At 35.1% G+C, this 18,655-nt stretch overlaps 1 pseudogene; it reads right to left on the bottom strand.

Annotated features, from left to right (window-relative positions):
- LOC149577626 (uncharacterized) overlaps positions 1 to 18,655 on the bottom strand; it is a 298,319-nt pseudogene that overhangs the window by 87,326 nt on the left and 192,338 nt on the right.

Raw genomic sequence — 18,655 nt, 5'->3', positions numbered from 1 at the left:
TTAAATCACTTTGATTTAATTAAATAAGTTGCCTATCACTCTAGTTTGCTAAGTTATCTTGTAGGTGCATATAATTAATATTTTATATTAATTATAATGTGCAACCTAGCTTTTTTAGGCTTTAGGTTTCCCTTTTTGGATTTCGATCTCCTTTTATAAGGATTGATATCTTTGTGATTCATAGAATCCATTGAATAATATTTTTCTTTGTCTGAATACAATTTTTCTGTTTTCAGATCAAACCCTTGCCTCTTCTTGTCTTTTTCTTCTCCATGACAGGTTTTCTGCATGTAGGTTTTCTTGGGCTTCATGGATTTGTTATGCCTATTTTCTCAAATCCTACATGGTATGAATATTTTTTATTTTTTTAATTTTTTTTTTATTGAAAAAGTAAATTTTTCATGCATTTTAGAGGGCCTGTTAGTTTTTTCTCCGTAACTTGAGCATACAGACATATTTTTTCGATCCAAAAAATGCACCAGAAAGCTGGTTCTGAGATGGAGATATTTGTGTAGGATTTTTTGAGTTTTGATGCAGTTTGGTTGCCTATTTTGGTAGTCAAATCCAGATGTTCTATTTTGCACTCTAGGAGGCATATCTTGAGCATCCGATCTCCGATTTGGGACTTCTTTATATCATTTGAAAGTTGTTTCCACGCTCTTTCCAATGATGCTAGTTGTTGGTCTAAATTCCGCTCTAGGAACATTCTATTCAATCTTCTACATTTTTGCATTCTGGTGGATATCCTAGTTGTTTCAGGCCTGGGGATCAATTTTGTTGCTTTAGATGCTTCATTTTGGGTTGTACCTTATGTTGTATCAGTCTTATTCTTTTTCTAGATCATTTTTGATATCATTTGTAAGCATCTTTATTCAAATGCACTAAGATAAAGTGCCACTCTTGCATTTCAAGATCTTTTTCATCATTGTGATTCATTGTACTCGCACTATTTTATAAAGTGCCATTGGGGGATAGTTGTTTGCCGCTTATGTGCCCCTTCCTCTTTTGCCTCATGTAGTGTTGATGACATGTGCCTTTATGGGTGTCTATACCTCACTCTCGATGTGTCTGGTTCCTATGTTGTAGGATATTTTTTGGCCCACCTTTTCAGCTATCTAACACCCTACCTACATTAGGGGAGGTTATATTGTTGTCCTATGCTTCCTTGGTTCAATGGTTCATTAGTGTGTGCTATGTATTTAGTACTTGATCCTACATACTAGGTAATTAAAGTGGCTGGCTACCTATGCATTTTGGTGAGATGGATCATCTACCATATAGACATGCTCAGTTTGTTCCTTCTATTTCCATGGAGGTTCTACAGATCAACTCTTTTCAACAGAGTTTTGTGGCTTTTCATGCTTCAGTGATTCTCTTCTAATCTCTCTTTGTTCCTTCTTTTGGAACATTCTTTGCTATCTCTTTTTGGAGTAGGGTTTTTCCCATGTGGTTTTCCCTATTTCTCCTCTTTATAGAGATTTTCTTGTGATTGGGTACCTAATCAGGCCTTGTTGTTGGGACCCAATTTTCTATTTTCATAGCTATGCTAGATTAGCTTACCTCCTGAGCTTCGCTTAAGGGGGGGTGTTAGAGTAATTATTTGTTTGCACTGATTAATTAAATCACTTTGATTTAATTAAATAAGTTGCCTATTACTCTAGTTTTCTTAAGCTATCTTGTAGGTGCATATAATTAATATTTTATATTAATTATTATGTGCAACCTAGCTTTTTTAGGCTTTAGGTTACCCTTTTTGGGTTTCAATCTCCTTTTATAAGGATTGATCTCTTTTTAATTCATAGAATCCGTTGAATAATATTTTTCTTCGTCTAAATACAATTTTTCTATTTTCAGATCAAACCCTTGCCTCTTCTTGTCTTTTTCTTCTTCGTGACATGTTTTCTGCATGTAGGTTTTCTTGGGCTTCGTGGAATTGTTATGTGTATTTGCTCAAATCCTACACAATCTTCACTCTTCACTCTTTCTCTGACCAAAGTATTTCTATTAGCCAAAATATTATCCTTCTCTATTTCTAATCTCAACATAACATTCCCAATTTGCTCTATAATGGAGACTCCATCCAATTTGAGCTTCCCACTCCAATCCTTACCAATTTGACCAAAGTGCTTATCCTCTTGGAGCTAAGAGACAAGTGCTTGAACATCTATAGTAGTAGGATTATTGGTCATAGACCTGTCGGAGATGCTTGCTAATAGACTAACCAATTGTTTGATAAATCCATTCAATTATTGAATCTCTACCTTTACCCTGACCTTTGACAACTTAAGACTCTCTAGTTGTCCTTCAATTACTTCATTTGTTGACTTCCACAAGCCAACCTTTGTATCATGTCTAGCTTCCCTAAGATCCACTGAATGCATAGTGAAATCATTTGTAGTCATATCCTCAATTCTTCCTTCTTTATTAGGCTTAGCTATCTCCATTATCAGATGCCTTGTTTGAGGATCTTGCCCAAGGATAGGCAAGGTCTTCTGCTTCTTAACCTTATTTAATGTAGATCCAAAGTAGACTGCATGAGACAAGGTATCCTTATTGGGGCACCTTCATCCTTTCTCCTTCTTTTCCTATCCAGAGTGTCCTCTAACCAAGAATCAGTTCCTATAACTTTGGAAGCCATCCCAAGTGATTCTATGCTGAACATCTTCCTCTTGACCAGAGTGATTGCTTTTGCGGTTGAAGAGAATGGATTTTTAGAGTCTTGGGAAATGAGCATGGAAGCACCTTAGCTTTCCTTCACTTCTAAGGTCTTCTTAATTGCGTCATCTGATTCAGTGGATTTTTTTTCACTGCTCCCTCCATCTCCCGAATCTACTATCTACATTGGAGAGCTACTTGGTAGGAGAAGTGTAGCACTTACTAACGGAACTAAGCTATTATGAGGTGAGGGAACTGGAATAATAATATCATCTTTTGGTTCATCCACTTTCTTCTCTGCTACTGGTTGGACACCAATCACTAGGATGGATCCATCTCAAGTGGCAAGTCTTAGCTATGGGGATGTTTTTGTCTCGAGGTTGATCACCTCCACCTGATGGTTGAGCTAGGCCCTTGTGTGATGGCCAAGGTTACACCAGAAGTGCCACCTTGTGAGGATGAAGGCATTGCAACTATTCAAGAACCTTGAGTAGGGGTGCTCTTACTTTTGCTTCTTCTTGTTGTAGTCCACTCAACCCACTTCCCAGTCCTTTTAACAATTCGAGCCATCATAATATCTAGATCATCTCCAACGTCTTGATAGGGCTCCAAAATAATAAGGGTATTTCTTAGCTTTGTTAAATATGTATTACTATACATATTTTTCCCATCATCTTCAATTCCTTCAACATTACCGTTGATTTTATAAATTTTTACTTGATCGACTATGAATCTAGCAAAAGCATGGTCCTGACTCTCAAATTCATCTTTGCAATCTACCCAGTACTCTTCAATAGTGGTGATGTGCTTAATGATGCGTCCAATCTGCAATACTTCTCTTGCATATCCATTTGGATCAAAGATAGGTCTTAAGACCTCATACATTTCCAATTTGTATTTCATCTTGAACACCTTTAGTATGTTCTTTGCATCAGAGTGGGACTCATAACTGAAAGCTCCCACCGTCACGAGGAACTCGTATCCCTTCTTTTTCAAACTTCCACTTAGTATGTTCACTTGGATTGCTTGCCTCATGATCTTGATCAACATGATCATGTCGCTCGGATATCTGGGAAGCTTCAAGGGGAATCCATCAAAAGTTGCAAGGCACAAATACGAAAAAGATGAGAACTGGATAGAATAACTCTCAAACTGACTAATAGCTGCCATTGCTTCAGGACTGAATCTCCTCTTTGGGCATCCCTGGAGCTCCCTGCAAATTCTCATAGTAAATGCATCATTAACCTTAGTGTACTCTGCATAACTATTTTCCAATTGCAAGCATGGGTAAAGCTCATAAGACTTCACATCATCAGGAAACTCTTCCACTCTTGGAAGGCCTCACCGTAATTATAGAGAAGCCAACATGCAAATGAGAAATGAGGACATGTAGAAAGTATTCTAGAATTTGGCATTTGGAAGAGCATTAGACATAATCTCACTTAATTCATGAGCCCAATCAATATATTGGGTATTTGAGCATATAACTTACACTAAAAAGAAATATTATTCAATAAATTTTAAAGCTTCTACTTCACCTCTCGCTCTATGCAATAGAACCAAGATGTCAACAATCTTAGGTTTGAGATTACTACCAAGCAGAGTTTTAGGGACATTACTCTTGGTGCCTCATGGTTTTTGGAAATAGGACTACATAATCTCCTTCCTCTAGAGCATCTTCTTCAAAGAGAACTCAGAAATTGCTCCTACTATTGTCAAACTTGAAAATTCTTCCCACCCAGGAACTTGGAGGCAATTTACCATAGTTTCTCAATCAATGGAGATAAACACCATATCATCTAGTAATGCAATCTATCTAGTGTCTGGGTTGTAATGGTTTATGCATTTGGAGATCAATTCTAGAGCTTGGACTACCATTGGGAAACTAGGTGCCTCAACTAGCCCACATCCTTAGAGTTTCTCAGTTATGGGATGAATGGGCTCCAATTTTTCTCTCTTCTGAAAGTCTTGCATATCATAGAAGCAGAGAGAAGTGTCCATGAAATTCTGTAGTGTGGACTTGATTCCATTCAGCCTGTCAAAGCCTGCAAATTTGGTTGCCATTCTATCTGAGAATGAATTGAATTTCGAATCTAGAAGAAGAAAAGAACAAAATATGCACAAACATGGGCTATTTGAATTTTTTTTACAAATTAATAGAATGACAATTCAAGAAAGAGTGGCAATTTGTATAACTATTTATGTTTCCATCTATATAGGAGTTTCAATTCACCCATTGATCTTTAGGATTCACTCCACACAAATGAATTGAAGGATAAATCCATTGAAATAATAAATGTAAGGGTCCTAATTGATAACTTGGTGTCTTTTCACTATTATGTTGGCCCAACAGGAACTTTCTATCCTTTCACACTTACTTTCCCATTTCCTATTAAGTTTCAGGAAGTTATGAATAGAGTACTCTGTAAGGAAATATCTGCTAGATCAAATTCTACCTAATAGATCATTCCCACAATAGATATAATATTTCCATTATCATCTTAATGTATTTTGCATGCAAAATGTGAGTTTAATTCACTTATAAACTTGATTTTCTATAAGATGTGGAAAATTGTCTTCATGGGTTGAAAACTCACTGAGGAGAAGACAATTTTCATTTCTCCGCCTAGGCCTTCTTTTAACTTTACATTTTGGCTTATTACTTCTTTTGGGTTCGGAGATATCACTAAGGACTATGGAAGTCATTAGGGACCCAGTCCTTGTTTCTTTTTCTTTAAAATTGCCTTTGGCAAAAAATGGGCTTCATGGGTTGATAACCCACTGAGGAGAAGTCTGTTTTGAGTTTTTCGCCTAGGATGATTCTGAGATTTGTGATGAATCCTTAATACTTCTTGAAGTAGATAATCACAAAGAAAATAGGAATTTATCATAAGGTACATTGTTATCTTCTTATTGTGACTCATATGCATCATTTGGTGTTCTTCGTAGGAAATTTCCTTCATGGGTTGAAAACCCGTTGAGGAGAAGATGAAGTCTAAATTTTTGCAAGCTTCTGCTTTTCATGGAGAAAATGACAGGTCATAAGCAGATACCAATCTTATGAATGATCATTGCATGTTATGGGAATCTCCATTGAATTAGGCATTAAGCTACCCGCAAAACTCACAACATTAAGGAAAATCACCTGGCCATCAAATGTGGGGAAGGAGAAGATAAAAAATTCGATGAAGACTCCTTCAACCTAAGGGGATTTGAACTTAGACTCAGATTACCTAGGATTTTACTAGGAAACAAAATTTTCTACTTTGCAAAATGGTTAAGTGATGCAGGAGCATCCTAGGCTTGCTTGCAATCTTGCATGCTTGATGGGTTTTGGTTAAGTATTGTGGAGCTCCACATGCTCTGATAGCTTGACATGGTCTGGTAGCTCAGCATGGTCTATGGAGCTCGGCATGGTCTAGCAGCTTGACATGGTCTATGGAGCTTTGCATGGTTTAGAGCTTGGCATGGTCTTTGGTTGCTTGGCATGGTCTCAAGCTCAACATGGTCTTTTGGTTGCTCAACATGGCTTGGGATTTACTGATGCTCGACTTTGTTTTGCTAATGCTTGACATGGTCTTGATTTCTATTGGTGTCGAGTTGTTTGTGAGCTGACTTATGGAATTTAATTTATGTATGGGTATTTAATTTGTGTTTTGGCTGACTTGTGGCTTGACCTATATTAAATGTAAGGAATTTAATTTTGTTTGTAATGAACTGGGATGACTTATGGTTTAGTTGGGTATAAGTAGGGGTCTTGTGGAGTCTTTTAGGCATTCAGTTAGGAATGGACTAAAGTATAGATGCAAATTTGAAGAGCTAGGGCTACGGCTTGAGAACAAGAGGATTGCTTGGTAGACCTGAGGGTACAAGTGTGGATTCTTCTTGGTGTTCTTATCCAATTGTGGATCTAGACTAGCTGAGATTGGTTGTAAGCTAAATCTTGTTGGATCTTGCAGAACTGATTTTGTAATTTACTATTTGTATTTGGCCCTAACCTAGAAGGCCTTACAACTAGGCACATTACATGTAATTAGTTATATCTTTTAATAAAGAGTTGTGATTTGGTATTAGATCTTGCATTATTATTGCTTTGTTGTTGTGTTTCCACTATGTGGTTGTTTGTTGGGGGCTAGGACATCTCCTTTGGGGATTCTCTTGTCTTGCACTGCATTAGATGGTATCAGAGCAAGGTTGTTCCTCAGTATGTTCAAAGATCATTGAATGTGAGGTAGTTTACACCAAGATTTGCAAAGAAGGTTGATCATGTGGTTGATTGATCTTCTAGATTTGTGGATCTATTGCTCAGAGTTTGCTAAAATTTTGGAAGATGCCTCCAAGAAGATTGGACCCTAGGGAAATTGATGATCTTAGTGATGTCATGGAACAAAGGATCTCAGAGAAGGTTAAAGCATATTTCAAATCTAAAATGGAGGAGGTTAGAGTAGAGTTCAGATCTCAGATAGCATTGATGAAGAGTGACATGATTGCTAAAATTGTGAGTGCTTTAGGTGGTGTACCTAAGCACGTGGGTACTGATGTTAATTGTGAGGAAGTTGCTGAAGACTTTAAAATTTCTAGATCTAGTGGTGAGGAAAAAATTGACCATGTAGAGAGACCTATTGGAACTAAGGTTGTTTAGTTTGTTAGATCTGGATCTTAGTTGAAGCTGAAGCATAAGATGGAGGTTTCTAATTTCTCAGGTACTTTGAATCCTGAAGATCTAATTGATTGGATTGGTGAATTGGAAGACTAATTTAAGCTTGAGGATATTGAGAATCCACTCAAAGTGAGGTTGGCACAAACTAAGTTGAAAGGACATGCTGCTCTTTGGTGGAAGGAATTGCAAAGAGATAGAGAGGATGAAGGTGAAATAAAGATCACTAGATGGAGGTTCCTGGTGACTAAGTTAAAGGCTAAGTTCATTTCTGTTGATTATGAACTTGATTTGTTTAAGGGATTTCATAATGTAAAATAGAAGGATATGTCTATGAAAGATTATACCGAGGAGTTCTACAAGTTGACTATTCGATCTAGTTACAGAGAATTGTCAAAGGAAAAGGTAGCTCAATACATTAATGGCTTGAGATTCAATATTTAGGATGAGGTTGGTATGCTGAATATTTCTTTAGTTGAGAATGCTTATTAGTATGCCCTAAAGGAAGAGGATAAGTTGAAAAGGAAAGGTCAAGGTAATGCTAGAGGGAAGGAGAAGCAGGATAGCTCGACACAAGCTAAATTGAGTGCAAAAAGTGAATCAAAACCTACTAATCAAGAAAAGGAGAATAGGTGGAGGTTGGTTCTGAGGTAATTGTTTCAAGTGTGGTAAAGAAGGGCATATATCTTTTGAATGTTTGATTGGTAGGACAGTTGTTGTTGTGAATGAGATCAAAGTTCAAGACAGTTGGCCTAAGCAAGGAGAAATTTTGCTGGCTCGGCGAGTACTAGCTAGTGAGAGGACATTAGATTCTTGTCAAAGGACTAGTTTGTTTAGAATTTTTTGTAAGTCTATTGATAAAGTTTGCAAGATAATTGTGGATGGTGGTAGTATTGATAACCTTGTTGCTGAAGAGATGGTTCAAAAACTTGGTTTGAAGAGAATGAGACATCCTTATCCTTATAGGATTGGTTGGTTACAAGGTGAACATGCTTTAGAAGTGAGGGAGCAATGCCTTGTTGATTTCCAGATTGGGTAGTATAAGGGTCAAGTTTTGTGTGATATTGTGGACATGAACAATTGTCATGTGTTGCTTGGTAGACCTTGGCAATATGATTGCAGGGCTGTGCATGATTTTGCCAAGCATGTGTTTACTATTGAGAAAGGTGGCAGGACATTTTCCCTAATTCCTTTGCAGAATGAAGAGCTCAGTAGGAGGAACCTAAGTATTGGCAGTTGAGTTGAGTTGGAAAATTTTGAGAAGGTTGGAAATTAGTATGGAAAGAAAACTTGTAGTACACCTAGGATGGACGTGAAGAACTAGAAGAAAAACAAGGGAAAGAGTGTACAAGTTGAAGACTTGGAGGATATGTATGTGAAGAACCAGTCTGGGATTTATGTGTTGAATCCTAGAAGATTTTCTTCTAGCTACTGAGAGCATCTTTTTGAACTTGGGGTGTCTAATGTAGGAGCATCCTAGGCTTGCTTGCAATCCTACATGTTTGATGGGTTTTGGTTAAGTATTGTGGAGTTGAGCATGCTCTAGGAGCTCAGCATGCTCTGGTAGCTTAGCATGGTCTGTGGAGCTCGGCATGGTATGGCAACTTGGCATGGTCTGTGGAGCTTGACATGGTCTAGCAGCTTAACATGGTCTAGAGCTTGGCATGGTCTTTGGTTGCTTAGCATGGTCTAGAGATCATCATGGTCTTTTGATTGCTCGACATGGCTTGGGATTTACTAGTGCTTGGCTTCGTTTTGCTAACACTTGGTATGGTCTTGGTTTTTATTGGCACCGAGTTGTTTGTGAGCTGACTTATGGCATTTAATTTATGTACAGGTATTTAATTTGTGTTGTGGCTGACTTGTGGCTTGACCTATATTAAATGTAAGGAATTTAATTTTGTTTGTAATGAACTAGGCCAACTTATGTCTTAGTTGAGTATAAGTAAGGGACTTGCGGAGTCTTTTAGGCATTCAATTAGGAATCAACTAAATTATAGATGTGAATTTGAAGAGCTAGGGTTGTGGCTTGAGAACCAAAGGATTTCTTGGTGGACCTAAGGGTACAAGTGTGGATTCTTCTTGGTGTTCTTATCTAGTTTAGGATCTGGACTAGCTGAGATTGGTTGTAAGTTGGATATTGCAAAACTGATTTTGTAACTTGCTATTTGTATTTGGCCCTAACCCCGAAGGCCTTACAGCCAGACACATTGCATGTAATTAGTTATATCTTTGAATAAAGAGTTGTGATTTGGTATCAAATCTTGCATTATTATTTCTTTGTTGTTGTGTTTCTATTATGTGGTTGTTTTCTTGGTGCTAGGACATCTCCTTTGGGGATTCTCCTACCTTGCACTACATCATTAGGGGATGTAAAGTGGGGCAACAACTAGCTATGACTAGGGACTTGGGTAGACTATACCCAAGCAAGGAATCCAAAATCTTTGGTTTCACAAAAAAAATAAAAAAATAAAAGGGGCACATGTCAAAACTTAAGTGAGGATAAAAAAGGAAAAGAGGAAAGCAAGGGAAACCTAACTAGGAAAGCACAAACAAGAATAGAAACAAAACTATAGTATAGTATAGGGGTTACCTATTTTCAATTTGAAATTTGATAAAGCTTCAGATCTTGACCATTGTAGGTCAGAGGTAGGAGTTCACCATCTGGATATGCCAATTTAAAAAAAATATTCTTGAATGCCTAATGAATAGTGAATGGGTCTTTCTACAAGGTATCAAATTTCTTATGCATACCTTTTGGAGCTCTCTGCTTATCCCATAGTAATACGCTATCTCCTATCATGAATTTTTGTGGTCTTGCCTTCTTCTCAAATAGGCTCTTCACGTGCATTTGTTGTTGTGTGATATGATCCACAATTTCCTCTCTTTCTTCTTCAGGTTTTCTCAATTACAAAATCCTTTTTTCTAAGCCATCTTTATAGATATCATCTTCAATTACTATTCTTAGTTTTCTCATAGCCAATTCTAGGAGTAATGGGAGATTAGCCTCAGTTCCATAGACTAACTCAAAAGAAGATATACTGATTTCCCTCTTAGGTGTCACCCTATCTGCCCATAGTGTCTCATGAATTTTCTTGTGCCAGGTCTTTTGATTATCAGACACTAGTTTCTTGACAATATTCATCAAATTTTTGTTATTGGACTCTGCTTGACCATTTCCTTGTGGGAAATAGTCAAATGAATGACTAACTATGATGTCATGCTCAAACCAGAACTTGGTGATCTCAACTAAAGAGAAATATGTCATATTATCCATCACCAATTTGATGGGGACACCAAACCTAATTAGTATTTTTTCCTTAATGAATTCACACACTACCTTAGAAGTAGTTTTCTTAGTTAATTTGGCCTCCACCCACTTAGTGAAATAATCAGTCACTGTTATAACATGTTGGTGACCAGCACTAGATGTTGGGTTGATTGGACCGATGAAGTCAAGACCCCATTGTTGGAAAGGACCTTTAATGATGATAGGTTAGAGAGGTAGAGTGGCTAGCTGAGGTCTCGTGGTGAACATCTTACATTTTTCACACTTTGACACCTAGGAGTAGGCATCCCTAAACATTCTAGGCTAGTAATAAAACTATCTTAATATTTTGAAAGCCATAACCAAAGATGAGAAATGTCCACCACATGCTTCATGGTAAAAATTCCTCAACAACTTTTCCTGTTGTTGTTTGTCTACACATTTGAGGAAAGTACCATCTACAGCTTTCTTAAACAATTCGTCATCCTAGATCACATATTTTGTAGCTTTCAATTTAAGATCTCTTCTCTATTTTGTCATCATGCCCTCAGAAAATTCTCCGTATGTTAGCAAATAAGTAATATTTTCAAACCAAGAATCTTGCATGCCTACTGCCAACACTAATTGCTTTTCTCCTAATTCCTCTGTTTCTTCAACAATCCAATTTTTTTCAATTTCTCTACATAAGGCATTACCTCTCATTAGCTTAGTAGGCTTGATTTCAATGTCATATTCTTTTTTTTTTGCTATCCATGTTCCTCTTGCATTATAGCCTACCTCTTGTGTGTCAACACACTTTTTACTGCTACATCTAGGACATAGACCACAAAATGTGAGTGTAAGATGTACAATCAAAATTTTTAAAGTGTTTTGACTACTACAAAGGTTTGTTTCTCAATTTGTGAGTATTTCAACTCATGATTCTTTAGAGGTATGCTAATGAAATCTATTGGGGCTTGTATCCTTTCCTTGTTATCTTGCATAAGTATTGTTAATAAAGTTTTGTTCATAGGCATAACAGTAAATGATAAAATCTAGTTTATAATCCAGGTGACATAGTACTGGGGCATTAGCAATGGTAGTCTTAATGTTCTAGAAAGCTTGTTTCCCAGCTTCATTCCATTTAAAACCTAAATTCCCTTTCATCATATCTACAATAAATTTAGTAGTTTCTACAAAATCTGGGAGAAATCTTCTAAGGAAATTTACTTGTCCAAAGAATGACTTGACTCCTACTTTTTTTACTAGTAGGCTTAACCTTTGAATGACCTCCACTCACTCTAGATCAATTCTAATACCTTCCTAAGAAACTATATGACCCAGAAGTTTTCCTTTTGTAACACAAAAAATAGACTTTTTGGGATTAAATGACATTCCATGTTCTTGACACCTTTGTAAAACTTTCTTCAAATCTTCTATGTGATTTTTCCTTTTCTTTGAAAACATGGTGAGGTCATCCAAGTATATAACTATAATCTAATCCTTAAGATCTGTAAATGTTTTACTCATGCATCTCTGAAATGTAGTGCCAACGTTAATGAGTCCAAAATGCATTCTATGGTATGTGAACATTCCCCATGGAGTAGTGAAGGTTGTTTTGTGTTGAGTCTTCTCCTCTACTTCAATTTGATTGTACCTTGAGAAACCATCTAGCATGGACAACATTTCAGCTCTAGCTACTATTTGCAATAGATAATCCATATTGGGAAGGGAAAAATTGTCTTTCAAAGATACTTGGTTCAAATTTTGGAAATTGACATAGATCCTTATTTCTCCATTCTTCTTCCTAATTGGTACTATATTGGCTACCTAGGTGGAATGATGGATATGATAGATAATCCTTGCTTTCAACATCTTATCTACTTCCCATAATATGACATCAACCACTTTATGATTATAATTCCTCTATTTTTGTCAAAAGGGGACCATGTAAGGCTTTAAGAGAATTTGATGTTTCACTTTTCCATCCCTATAGCTTTTCAAGTCTTCATAGCTCTAAGCGAATACATCCTGGTATTCTATGAAAAGTTGTCTAGTAGCTTCTTTCCCCTCTAGTGAACAACACTTAAAAGTATTGATCATTTTAGGATTATAGACATCACCAATATTCACTCCTTCATACTCACCGGTAGTAGGCCACTTTTCTATCCTCTTTTTCCTTATGTAGGAATCCTGTCTATTAAACAATTTTTCCAAAGATACAAAGTATGCAGGAATGATATTACCTTGCAATTGGACTTCACTAGTTTGATTTTCTTTTTGCTTAGCATCATAGTCTCCATGATTGTTTCTATTGGATTCGTGTTCAGAAAAAGGTTTGTCATTTTCTAAGAATAGCTACAAGCTCTTGTCATCTTCAAAGACTTGCCAGGACTATGTGTTGTCAGGAACAGAGGCTCGATATATGATTTTAACTTGATACTTCTTGTCTTTGAATTCTAGATGAGGAAGCAACAAGGAGGCAAAGATGACTAATGAATCTGCTTTGGTATTCATCTCTCTGGGTACTGTTCGATAGCAAAAGCATCAAGGCCCTCTATTTCATCCCACACTCTATTTCTATAGTTATTCAACTTGTGATTCTTCACAAAGTATTGCCCCTTAATTTGTCTAACAATGAGTTCCGCATCACCTCAGGCTTTCAAGATCTTTATTCATTTTTGTTTTGTTGCTATTATTCTAAGTAGTAGAGCTTCATATTTCGTAGTGTTAATAGTATTTCAAAACTCCAATTTGAAAGCAATGGGTTTAGGTTCTCCTTCACCCATAGTAGAAAAATTGCTAGACCTAGGTGAGGGAAAGACCACTTGGAGCCACTAGAGCCAGGAGGAGCAACAAGAGGGGGAGCTACAGGAACCAGGGACCAACCATAACCATGATAAGGCAAAGAAGCCAAGTGGTGCCACCAACCAGCATTGCCACCACTAGGAGAGCAACCAATGAGCTTTTAAACAAATAGTATTTTTAATATTTTAATAAATATTAAAAACTACTAGAACTTTATAAAAAAGTTTAGATCTAAAAAAATTATTTAATTAAGCCGATAGGCTTCGCCTATGGAGTGAACACTCCGAAATAAATATATTTTGTGTCTCATGAATAGTTAGCTATCTCACACAATAAATAAGATGTACACATGTTTGTTCTTGTTTCCTTTGGTTACTTAATAGGTTACAAATCTTTACATCGAGTGTAATGCCTACCCCTAGTTGACTTTTCTTGTTGTATTGTCAAATTCTTTTAGGCCATTTTATGATTATATTTTATGATTAGCGGTACTTGGTTATTGGGTTTGATTAGATGCATTTCATATTTAGTTGATATATGTGATGAGTTACTTGGTTATTTCAATTATTTCTTGTGTTTATGTTTATCCTTTCAATGATAATAGATGTATGTTCAGATAGTGATCTCATGATGATTAAGTTAGATAAATTATTTATATGCAGTTATATGGTTACTTACCCCATACTTACACGTGTATGGTGTACTTGTCTATTTTACTTTATGATTGACATTTCTGATATGGTTGAGGAAGGGAGTTGTAGTCACCGGCTAGTTAGGATCTACATGATGCCCCACTTCCCGCCATTGCCTATTTAGTTTAGAATATATGTGTTTGTACATGTGTGAATTTTATGCATATTGCAAGTACCGAGTATTGATATCCCTGAATTGCAAGGTGAGCCTACCCTATGGCAGTATTTCAATGGTATAAGTGGAGAGATAATTGTTGATCTGAATCCTAAACCCTAAGCCAATTATCCTAGAAAGTAGGACAAGTATCTGAGTTAGTTTACCCATCCAAATTCGTCAAGTGACGTGAATTCATATTTTTGACCCTAGAGTTTGATTATGTTCTTTGTCTTTAGTTAAGTTTTTGTATTCAGTTTTGTGGGTCTGTGATGATTTTCAGTTATAATTAAATCAAATTAAAAGATAATTTATTGATTTAATTTAATGAATATTTTTATAAAGGAAATTTAATATTTAATTATATTTAATTAATTAAATAAAAGAATTAAATTTAAAAGATTATATTAAAGTTATATTTTTGACAAATTTATGTTTATTTAATTTAATGATAATTATTTAGGAGTTTTATTTTAATAATAAACTCTAAATAATGTTATTAAGTAAGTTAATAAATATGTTATTAAAAGCATCTCGTGAATTAATTGAATAAAAGAATAAAATTTAAAGATAGAGTTATGGGTCTAATTTTGGAGCATAATAATATTCATTTAATTTAATAATAATATATTTAGGAGATCATTTTTAAATAAATGCCAAATATTATTATTACTTAAGTTAATATTTTTATCAAAAAATGCCTCAAAAATTAATTAAAGAGAGAAATCAAATTAATTTAATAAAGATATTTTAAATTGCAAAAAGTGTGCACAAAAATGTAATAGTTAATAAAATATTAAAAATAATTGGTCAACGAGTTCCTTCGCATGATTGCACAATTAGAGCCCCAAATTAGGGGAGACCTCTTTATTAGAGATCTGGAGCTCATTTTTCAATAATCAGGGATTTGGAGAAGTGATTTTCAGAGAAGGACATTTTCAAAAGAATAAGGTTTCTCAAGTTCTTATTGGGATTGCATGTTTGTGTGTTAGCATCAGATTTAGGTAGAATCTTGTGATTAATTTACACAATAAGATTTCCATCTTTCCAATGTTTTGTCTACTTCATGTTTGGATAGATCCATTCTAAGATATTTGTAGATTTGTTTGATATCATTGATGAAATTCTATTGTGAATCTTAATTTATCTTCATATCAAAGCTATATCTGTTTGAGGAATGAAGTTTTTGAAACCCTCGTTTGTTTAAATTTTTGAACAGATAGATTTTTGGATTAAAAATTGAATTCTAGAATATAATTTCAAATGCTTTTTTCTAGGTTTCCCTATCAGAGTAACTGATCACATTTTTATAAAAAAAAGTTATAAAATAAAAATTATTGAGGGTCTTGTTTTGGATTATTTTTAAAATTGTTGAGGGGTCATTTGTTTTGTTTTTATAAAATATTTTTAAAAAAAATATATATATAAATTGGTGGGCGGGGCCACCAACCCCCCACCCACCGCTTATCTTTTCCTCCCTCCCCCTCGCACGGCAGAGAGGCTATTACTGGTGGCCATTAAGGTCGTTGCATGACAGACTTTATTGTCATGACAACACAAACTGCCATAGGCAGTACTCTACTGTCACGAAAATAGAGCTGCCCTTGGAAGCCTTTTCAAGCCAGGCCAGCAAGCCTTTAAAATCGCAAGGACCTTTATTTTATTATTATTATTAAAATTTAATTTATTTAAAATTTAATGTCTTTAAATTTTAAGTTATTAATTTTTGTTAAATTTTTTTTAATTTAATTAAAATCTAATTATTAATATATTTGATTAATAGTTTTCTTTTAATTATTAAGTAGCTTCCTTAAAATGTATGTTATTAGCAATTAATTTGTTAATAGGATGTTAGAAGGAAATTATTTAATGAAATTCAGTTTAATATTTAATATTGTTAAATGATTACTAGTTAATTATTTAATAATTATTATTTAAATCTAAGATCCTTATGAAGACATTGATTTGGTGAATTAGTGGTAATTGGGTGATCATTTTTAAAAGTAGAAATGGGTTCTATTATAGGGGAAATTTACATACTTTATCGAATTAAAAACTTACATCAAAACAAAAACTTGAACCTTATTTTCTTAATTCAAATTGCGTGTTTTCAAAACCAAACAAAACTATGAGCTACACTGTCAATTGTATGTGTTGTTGTGTGTTGGGTTTTGGGGTTGACTTAGCTTTGACCAATCAGGTTGTATTAAGAGAGGCTTGGGAGGTTTGTCCTGTAATGTCATGATGATGCTTTGGTTATGACATTTTATACCCAACCATGGTAATGTGTCATGTGTGTTCTATGACGAATTTGTCCAGATGGTTGTTAGTGCTTTCTAGTATCTCTTGTGTAAAACTGAAGTGAATGGTGTGAATTTTTTGGTATCACATTTTGAGTCTTTGATCAATTATCTAGGTCTGTGCACCAAGTTGTGGTGCCAAAAACATGACACATAAAGTTTTTAAAAAAAAATTCCAAAGTGCATGTGCATTATAGTGCACACGCACTTTGGAAAACTAAAATTTTTTATATATGGGCTACAAACCTATGACCCATTTTATTATTTTTGGGTTTTGCATTGTTTCTCCTCAACAATACACACACGGATTGGAAACATTGAAGAATTTTGTCACTTGCCTCCTCAAAATGCCTCCTCATCGCTGAAGATCAAGATCGGGATCAAGTAGTATGTTTTCTACTTTTGTTTTTGCATTTTTTTATATGTTTTTGCACTATTTTGTAAGTTTTTACATTGTTTTGTAGGCTTTTTCAGGTTTTCTTTAAATTTGTTTATTTATTTAGATTGCAATTGGTTTCTTATTAGGAAATGTAAATAATGAACCACCAAATCCCCAACTGGATCAACAAAATCAAAATGAAAACCCTTCACAAGATCCAAATCAAAACCCTCCACAAGAAGAGCAAGAAATTCTGCAACTCCACCATTTGGAAGACCTCCTCCTGGCACCCAAGACAACATAATGAATGAAATAGAAAGAGGGAAAAATGAATTAGAAGTACTCATTGGTAGATTAAAAGTTTTTGGACAAACCAATCCAATGAGAGCACAATTGGCATCCTCCTTGAGTCCATTATGACCCATGTAGCTTCTATTAGTGGTTAGTTGGATATTTGGCATGTTGAGATGGATGAACAAAGAAGCTATTATGCAAACAAATTATCATATCAAGATGCAAAAAAAAAGGAAATAGTGAAAGGTAGCATTTGTTTATTGTTTAAAAATCCTAGAGAACAAAATACTATTAAACATACAACTAAAAGGTTCCCCATCCATTGGTGCATACATGATGGTATTAGAAATAACTTTTGGGATAGATGGTGGATGATCTTTGATGCCCCTCCCCGCAATAATCTCGAGCTTCCAATTTATTTCTTAAATAAATTATAGTGTGAATTTTTCGTTGGGCAGATCCTCAATTATTTTGATATATTAGAATCTCAGGATAGAGGTGGGGGGTCATCATTTGAGAGGTTGGGGGCACGTCATGAACCTAATGTAGTTAGGACACCTATTATCAAGCCACAGGGTGAGCATATGATTATTCCTTCAGTTGTGAAGGAACATGTAGGGACTATCAATGCTTTGATGTAGACCCTCATTCATTGTAGTAGTCTATTAGTTGAGGAGGAGCCTTCTGTGCATCGCTGTCACATATGCACATCATGTGGATCCTTATGCAAATTTGGCAGTTATGCTAGAGACAGTATGGATGATGGGCTAGTCACTAATGACTTCCTGAGTGACACATTTGGTATTGACATAGGTAAATTACAATTACAATAAACTAATTTTATCAAATTTTGTATTTATAGTGAACGACTAATTAATTAGCATATATTGATATTGTTCAAAATTCAGGGTAAGAGTGTTGTTGGCCCTAGTACAGATTCCCCAGCCCTATTTTTCATCATGTTGATGAGTTGAGAGGTATGTATTGATTTAATCATTTAAATTAATACATATATTTACTAAGCAATCATATGAAGGATTGACAAAAAAAATTTATGCATGTGCATCAGTTCTCTACTAGACCATTGACATTCACAAGGGAGGCTAGGCATGATACGAGTTTCATAGAGGTACATTTGTTTCATGTTAATTTAATTTATTTGATTATATTTGTTTCATGTTTCATGTTTCATGTAAATTGTATTATATGACATGTAGCTATTGACATCTAAGACTCCTCCTCATCTTAGCCAGTCCATCGATCATGGAGTTGTTGCAGCGATGGCTAGTTCAGAGCCATTGACTGAGGTATGAAATGATTTTCTTTGTTTTAATTTTTTTTTATAAGAGTTAGTATTGAAATTTCAAATTTTATTTATAAATGATTGTATTGATTGAATTGTTCTAGGGCCTTATTACACCCAATCATCCACGAGCCTTTGTGGTGGATGTGCATAGTGACTATTTGAT

Source organism: Cupressus sempervirens, chromosome 1, assembly GCF_028749045.1.
Source record: "Cupressus sempervirens isolate cs-2001-9-10 chromosome 1, ASM2874904v1, whole genome shotgun sequence".
Classification (NCBI taxonomy): domain Eukaryota; kingdom Viridiplantae; phylum Streptophyta; class Pinopsida; order Cupressales; family Cupressaceae; genus Cupressus; species Cupressus sempervirens.
Note: the sequence above shows the minus strand (reverse complement) of the source record. Positions and strands in the feature narration are given on the sequence as shown.